The sequence below is a fragment of the Heterodontus francisci genome, chromosome 8, assembly GCF_036365525.1.
Source record: "Heterodontus francisci isolate sHetFra1 chromosome 8, sHetFra1.hap1, whole genome shotgun sequence".
NCBI classification, from domain to species: domain Eukaryota; kingdom Metazoa; phylum Chordata; class Chondrichthyes; order Heterodontiformes; family Heterodontidae; genus Heterodontus; species Heterodontus francisci.
The window spans coordinates 72,511,939-72,519,016 of NC_090378.1; positions in this window are offsets into that span (position 1 = coordinate 72,511,939).

Consider the following 7,078-nt stretch of genomic DNA (forward strand, 5'->3'; position numbering starts at 1 on the left):
TTTGTATTCATTTCCTCTAGCTCTGTAATCACAGTGTATGGAGCTTGTGCCGATATCATCAGTGTTTCTCAGTGTCCAAATAACCTCTCAAGCTGTTCTTCACTAATGAAAACAAGCTCATTTCTGAGAGGCACCACTTTTCATAACTTAGCGTTCTATTTGCCTCCCTTCCACAAATCCTCTCCAACACATCAATAAGAAAGGTGTCCAAAACTACATGTAATATTCCAAATGTTATTACATCAATGACCAATATCAGGTTAGAATAATTTGTTGTGACTTATAATCAAATGCCCTTGAGCTCCATCCCAGTGCTCAATTAGCCTCGTTGATAACAGCTTCATATTGACCAGCTTCATTCAACTAATGGTCAATAATCATGTCAAAATCCTTTTACTATTCTATCTTTGTAGTTGAACATCCCTTCATCATGTTCATAATTTATGTTTACTGTCTTAATATGGATAACTTTACATCCATCTATATTAAATTCTCTCTACCATTCATTAGCCAAGTCCACAGCACCACGAGTGGCTCAGCTGTACAGGGGCGGCAGGAGGAAGATTGGGAAAGCAATAGTAATAGGGGATTCTACAGTTAGGCGAACAGATAGGCGTTTCTTCAGCCGCAGACCTGACTTCAGGATAGTATGTTGCCTCCCTGGTGTCAGGGTCAAGGATATCACTGAGTAGCTGCAGAGCACTTTGAAGGGGGAGGGTGAACAGCCAGAGGTCTTGGTCTGTATCGGTACCAATGACATGGGTAGACAGAGGGATGAGGTCCTGCAGGCAGATTTTATGGAATCAGGAAAGAGTCTAGCAAGCAGGACCTCAAAGGTAGTAATCTCCAGATTATTCCCAGTGCCACGTGTTATTGAGTATTGAAATAGGAGGATAGAGCAGATGAATGTGTGGCTGGACAGATGGTGTAGGATGGAGGGCTTGAGATTCCTGGGACATCGGGTCTGGTTTTGGGGGAGGTGGGACCTACAAGCCGAACCTAAATAGAACAAGGACAAATGTCCTCATGGGATGGTTTGCTATTGCTGTTGGGAGGGTTTAAACTAACCTGGCAGGGGGATGGGAACCAAGATGTAGCATCAGAAAGGACAAACAAGGTGCACAAAGGATTGGGATAGACAGATAGCACTAGAGTAAGAAATAGTAAGGTATTAGGTGGTGTCAGAGTAAGAGGGAATGCAATAAGGTCTAAATTAGGTTTACAGTGCAAGTATGTGAATGCACAAAGTATGATAAAGGTTGGTGAGCTGCAGGCACAGATAACCACTTGGGAATCAGATGTTGTGGTGATAACGGAGACCTGGCTCAAAAAACAGCAGTACTGTGTACTAAATATCCCTGAATACAGGTGTTCAGGAACAATAGGAAAGGAATAAAGAAGAAGGGATGGCAGTATTGATTAAGGAGAATATGTGTGGGAGAGAGAGGATGTCTCAGAAGGGTCAAGGACAGAATCTATTTGGTTGGAGTTAAGAAACAATAGCGGTATCATTACACTACTGGGCATATTCTATAGACCACCAACTGGTGGGACAGATTAGAGGAACAAATTTGCAGAGAAATTACAGAGAAGTGCAAAAACTATGGAATAGTGATAATGGGGGACTTCAATTATCCTATTATAAACTGGAATAGTAATAGTATAAAGGGCTAAAGAGTGGGAAGAGGTTTTGAAGTGTGTTCAGGAGAATTTTCTTGATCAGTATGTTTGCGGCCCAATGACATTGCTGTGTATGGTTTTGGGGAATGAGGTGGGTCAAGTGGATCAAATGTCAGTAGAGGAATATTTAGTGAGCATAATATCATACGGTTTAGGTTAGCTACGGAAAAGGACAAGGAGACTTCAATTATCCTATTATAAACTGGAATAGTAATAGTATAAAGGGCTAAAGAGTGGGAAGAGGTTTTGAAGTGTGTTCAGGAGAATTTTCTTGATCAGTATGTTTGCGGCCCAATGACATTGCTGTGTATGGTTTTGGGGAATGAGGTGGGTCAAGTGGATCAAATGTCAGTAGAGGAATATTTAGTGAGCATAATATCATACGGTTTAGGTTAGCTACGGAAAAGGACAAGGAGCAATCTAGAATAAAAATACTTAATTGGAGGAGAGCCAATTTCAGTGGAGTGAGAAGAGACTGGCGGCTAAGGTAAAAGGGAATCCAAATATCTTCTATAGTCATATAAAGAGTAAAAAGGTAGTAAAAGATGGGGTGGAGAAAAGTAGGAACCAAAAAGAAGATCTTCACATAGAGACAAAGAGCATGGCTGAGGTACTAAATGAGTAATTTACATCTGTCTTTAATGAGGAAGAAGATGCTGCCGATGTCATAGTGAAAGAGATACTGGATGGGTTAAAAATTGATGAGGAGGAGCTATTAGAATGGCTGGCTGTACTTAAAGTTAATAAGTCACCAGGACCAAATGGGATACATTCCTGGATATTGAGGGAAGTAAGAGAGGAAATTGCGGAGGCGCTGGCCATAATCTTCGAATCCTCCTTGGATACAGGGTGGTGCCAAAGAACTGGAGAATTGCAAATGTAACACCTTTGTTCAAAAAAGGGTGTAAGGACAAACCCAGCAACAACAGGCTAATCAGTTTAACCCTGTTGGTGGGAAAGCTTTTAGAAATGATAACCTGGGACAAAATTAAGAGTTGCTCGGACAAGTATGGATTAATTAAGGAAAGCCAGCATGGATCCGTTAAAGGCAAATCATGGTTAACCAACTTGATTGAATTTTTGGATGAGGTAGGAGAGAGGTTAATGACATTGATGTGGCGTACATAAACTTCCAAAAGGCATTTGATAAAGTGCCACACAACAGGTTTGCCAGCAAAGTTGAACCCCAGGGAATAAATGCGACAGTGGAGGCATGGCTACAGAGTTGACTGAGTGACAGAAAAGAGAGTGGTGGTGAATGATTGATTTTCGGTTTGGAGCAAGTTATACAGTGGTATTCCTGAGTGGTCAGTACTAGGACCACAGTTTTTCTTGATATATATTAAAGACATAGACTTGGGTGTACAGGGCATAATTTGAAAATTTGCAGATGACAACAACAAACTATATTTATCTGGCACCTTTAACGTAATAAAACATCCCAACATGCTTTACTGGAGCATTATAAAACAAAGTATGACATCGAGCTACAAAAGGAAATATTAGGTCGGATGACTAAAAGCTTGATAAAAGAGGTAGGTTTTAAGAAGTGTATTAAAGGCAGAAAGTGAGGTGGAGAGGCAGAGAGGTGTAGGGAGGGTATCCCAGAGCTTTGGGCCTAGGCAACTGAAGGCGCAGCCACCAATGGTGGAGCAAGTAAAATCAGGGATGCACGAGTGGCCAGAATTAGAGGAATGCGGATATGTTGGAGAGTTGTGGGACTGGAGGAGATTACAGAGATAGGGAGGGGTAAGGACTTGCAGGGATTTGAAAATAATGATGAGAATTTTAAAATCAAGACGTTGCTTCACCAGAGCCAATGTAGGTCAGTGAGCACAGGGGTGATAGGGGAACAGGACTTGGTGCAAGTTAAGACACAGGCAGCAGAGTTTTGGATGACCTCAAGTTTATGGAGAGTAGAATGTGGGAGACCAGCCAGCAGTGCGTTGCAATAGTCAAGTCCAGAGGTAACAAAGACATGGATCAATGTTTCAGCAGCAGATGAACTGAGATGGGGCGAAGTTGGACGATGTTACGGAGGTGGAAATAGGCGGTCTTAGTGATGGCATGAATATGAGGTCGGAATGTGACACTAAGTTTGCGAACAGACTGGCTTAATCTCAGTCTGTTGCCAGGGAGAGGAATGGAGTTGGTAGCTAGGGAATGGAATTTGGAGTAGGGACCGAAAACGATGGCTTCAGTCTTCCCAATATTTAATTGGAGGAAATTTCTGCTCATCCAGTACTGGATGTCGGATAAGCAGTCTGATAATTTAGCAACAGTGAAGGACTCAAGAGAAGTGGTGGTGAGGCAAAGCTGAGTGTTGTCGGCATACATGTAAAAACTGAACACCAAACTTGTGAACTGTAAGGAGGATAGTGATAGACTTCAAGAGGACATAGAAAAGCTGGTGGACACATGGCAGATGAAATTTAATGCAGAGAAGTGTGAAGTGGTGCATTTTGGCAGGTAGAATGTGGAGAGGCAACATAAAACAAAGGATACAATTCTAAAGGGAGTGCAGGAACAGAGGGGCCTGGGGATATCTATGCACAAATCAATGAATGTGGCAGAGCAGGTTGAGAAAGTAGGTCCATGAGCACAGGGGTGATAGACGGGATCCTGGGCTTTATAAATTGAGGGGTAGGGTAATGTTAAGTGAAAACACTTAATTAAGTGAAAACACTTAATGTTAGAGGTCTAGATGGAGCAGAATTTGTAAGGAGCATCCAGGAGGGTTTTCTAGAGCAGTATGTAAATAGTCCAACTCGGGAAGGGGCCATACTGGACCTGGTGTTGGGAAATGAGCCGGGCCAGATGGTTGACGTTTCAGTAGGGGACTACTTTGGGAATAGTGATCACAATTCCGTAAGTTTTAGAATACTCATGGACAAAGACGAGAGTGGTCCTAAAGGAAGAGTGCTAAATTGGGGGAAGGCCAACTATACCAAAATTCGGCAGGAGCTGGGGAATGTAGATTGGGAGCAGCTGTTTGAAGGTAAATCCACTTTTGATATGTGGGAGGCTTTTAAAGAGAGGTTGATTAGCGTGTAGGAGAGACATGTTCCTGTGAAAATGAGGGGTAGAAATGGCAAGATTAGGGAACCATGGATGACAGGCGAAATTGTGAGACTAGCTAAGAGGAAAAAGGAAGCACACATAAGGTCTAGGCGGCTGAAGAAAGACGAAGCTTTGAAAGAATATCGGGATTGTAGGCGCAATCTGAAACGAGGAATTAAGAGGGCTAAAAGGGGTCATGAAATATCTTTAGCAAACAGGGTTAAGGAAAATCCCAAAGCCTTTTATTCATATATAAGGAGCAAGAGGGTAACTAGAGAAAGTATTGGCCCACTCAAGGACAAAGGAGGAAAGTTATGCGTGGAGTCAGAGAAAATGGGTGAGATTCTAAACGAGTACTTTGCATCGGTATTCACCGAGGAGAGGGACATGACAGATGTTGAGGTTAGGAACAGATGTTTGATTACTCTAGGTCAAGTCGGCATAAGGAGGGAGGAAGTGTTGGGTATTCTAAAAGGCATTAAGGTGGACAAGTCCCCAGGTCCGGATGGGATCTATCCCAGGTTACTGTGGGAAGCGAGAGAGGAAATAGTGGGGGCCTTAACAGATATCTTTGCAACATCCTTAAACACGGGTGAGGTCCCGGAGGACTGGAGAATTGCTAATGTTGTCCCCTTGCTTAAGAAGGGTAGCAGGGAAAATCCAGGTAATTATAGACCGGTGAGCCTGACGTCAGTGGTAGGGAAGCTGCTGGAGAAGATACTGAGGGATAGGATCTATTCCCATCTGGAAGAAAATGGGCTTATCAGTGATAGGCAACATGGTTTTGTGCAGGGAAGGTCATGTCTTACCAACTTAATAGAATTCTTTGAGGAAGTGACAAAGTTGATTGATGAGGAAAGGGCTGTAGATGTCATATACATGGACTTCAGTAAGGCGTTTGATAAGGTTCCCCATGGTAGGCTGATGGAGAAAGTGAAGGCGCATGGGGTCCAAGGTGTACTAGCTAGATGGATAAAGAACTGGCTGGGCAACAGGAGACAGAGAGTAGCAGTGGAAGAGAGTTTCTCAAAATGGAGACGTGTGACCAGTGGTGTTCCACAGGGATCCGTGCTGGGACCACTGTTGTTTGTGATATACATAAATGATTTGGAGGAAAGTTAGGTGGTCTGATTAGCAAGTTTGCAGACGACACTAAGATTGGTGGAGTAGCAGATAGTGAAGGGGACTGTCAGAGAATACAGCAGAATATAGATAGACTGGAGAGTTGGGCAGAGAAATGGCAGATGGAGTTCAATCAGGGCAAATGCGAGGTGATGCATTTTGGAAGATCCAATTCAAGAGTGAATTATACAGTAAATGGAAAAGTCCTGGGGAAAATTGATGTCCAGAGAGATTTGGGTGTTCAGGTCCATTGTTCCCTGAAGGTGGCAACGCAGGTCAATAGAGTGGTCAAGAAGGCATACGGCATGCTTTCCTTCATCGGACGGGGTATTGAGTACAAGAGTTGGCAGGTCATGTTACAGTTGTATAAGACTTTGGTTCGGCCACATTTGGAATACTGCGTGCAGTTCTGGTCGCCACATTACCAAAAGGATGTGGATGCTTTGGAGAGGGTGCAGAGGAGGTTCACCAGGATGTTGCCTGGTATGGAGGGCGCTAGCTATGAAGAGAGGTTGAGCAGATTAGGATTATTTTCATTAGAAAGACGGAGGTTGAGGGGGGATCTGATTGAGGTGTACAAAATCATGAGAGGCATAGACAGGGTGGATAGCAAGAAGCTTTTTCCCAGAGTGGGGGATTCAATTACAAGGGGACACGAGTTCAAAGTGAAAGGGGAAAAGTTTAGGGGGGATATGCGTGGAAAGTTCTTTACGCAGAGGGTGGTGGGTGCATGGAACGCATTACCAGCGGAGGTGGTAGACGCGGGAACGATAGCGTCTTTTAAGATGTATCTAGACAGATACATGAATGGGCAGGAAGTAAAGAGATACAGAAAATAGGCGACAGGTTTAGATAGAGGATTTGGATCGGCGTAGGCTTGGAGGGCCGAAGGGCCTGTTCCCGTGCTGTAATTTTCTTTGTTCTTTGTTCTTTGGTACAAAAGTAAGGCAATTATGATGAAATTTTATAAAATACAGGTTCAGCCTGAACTGGAGTATTTTGTCCGATTCTGGGCACTGCACGTTGGGAAGGATGTGAAGGCTTTAGAGAGGGTGCAGAAAAGATTTATGAGAATGGTTCTGGGGTTGAGGGACTTCAGTTACGTGGATAGATTGGAGAAGCTGGGGTTGTTCTTCTTAGAGAAGAGAAGGTTAAAAGGAGATTTGATAGAAGTGTTCAAAATCATAACTGGCTGAGACAGAGTCAATAGAGAGTA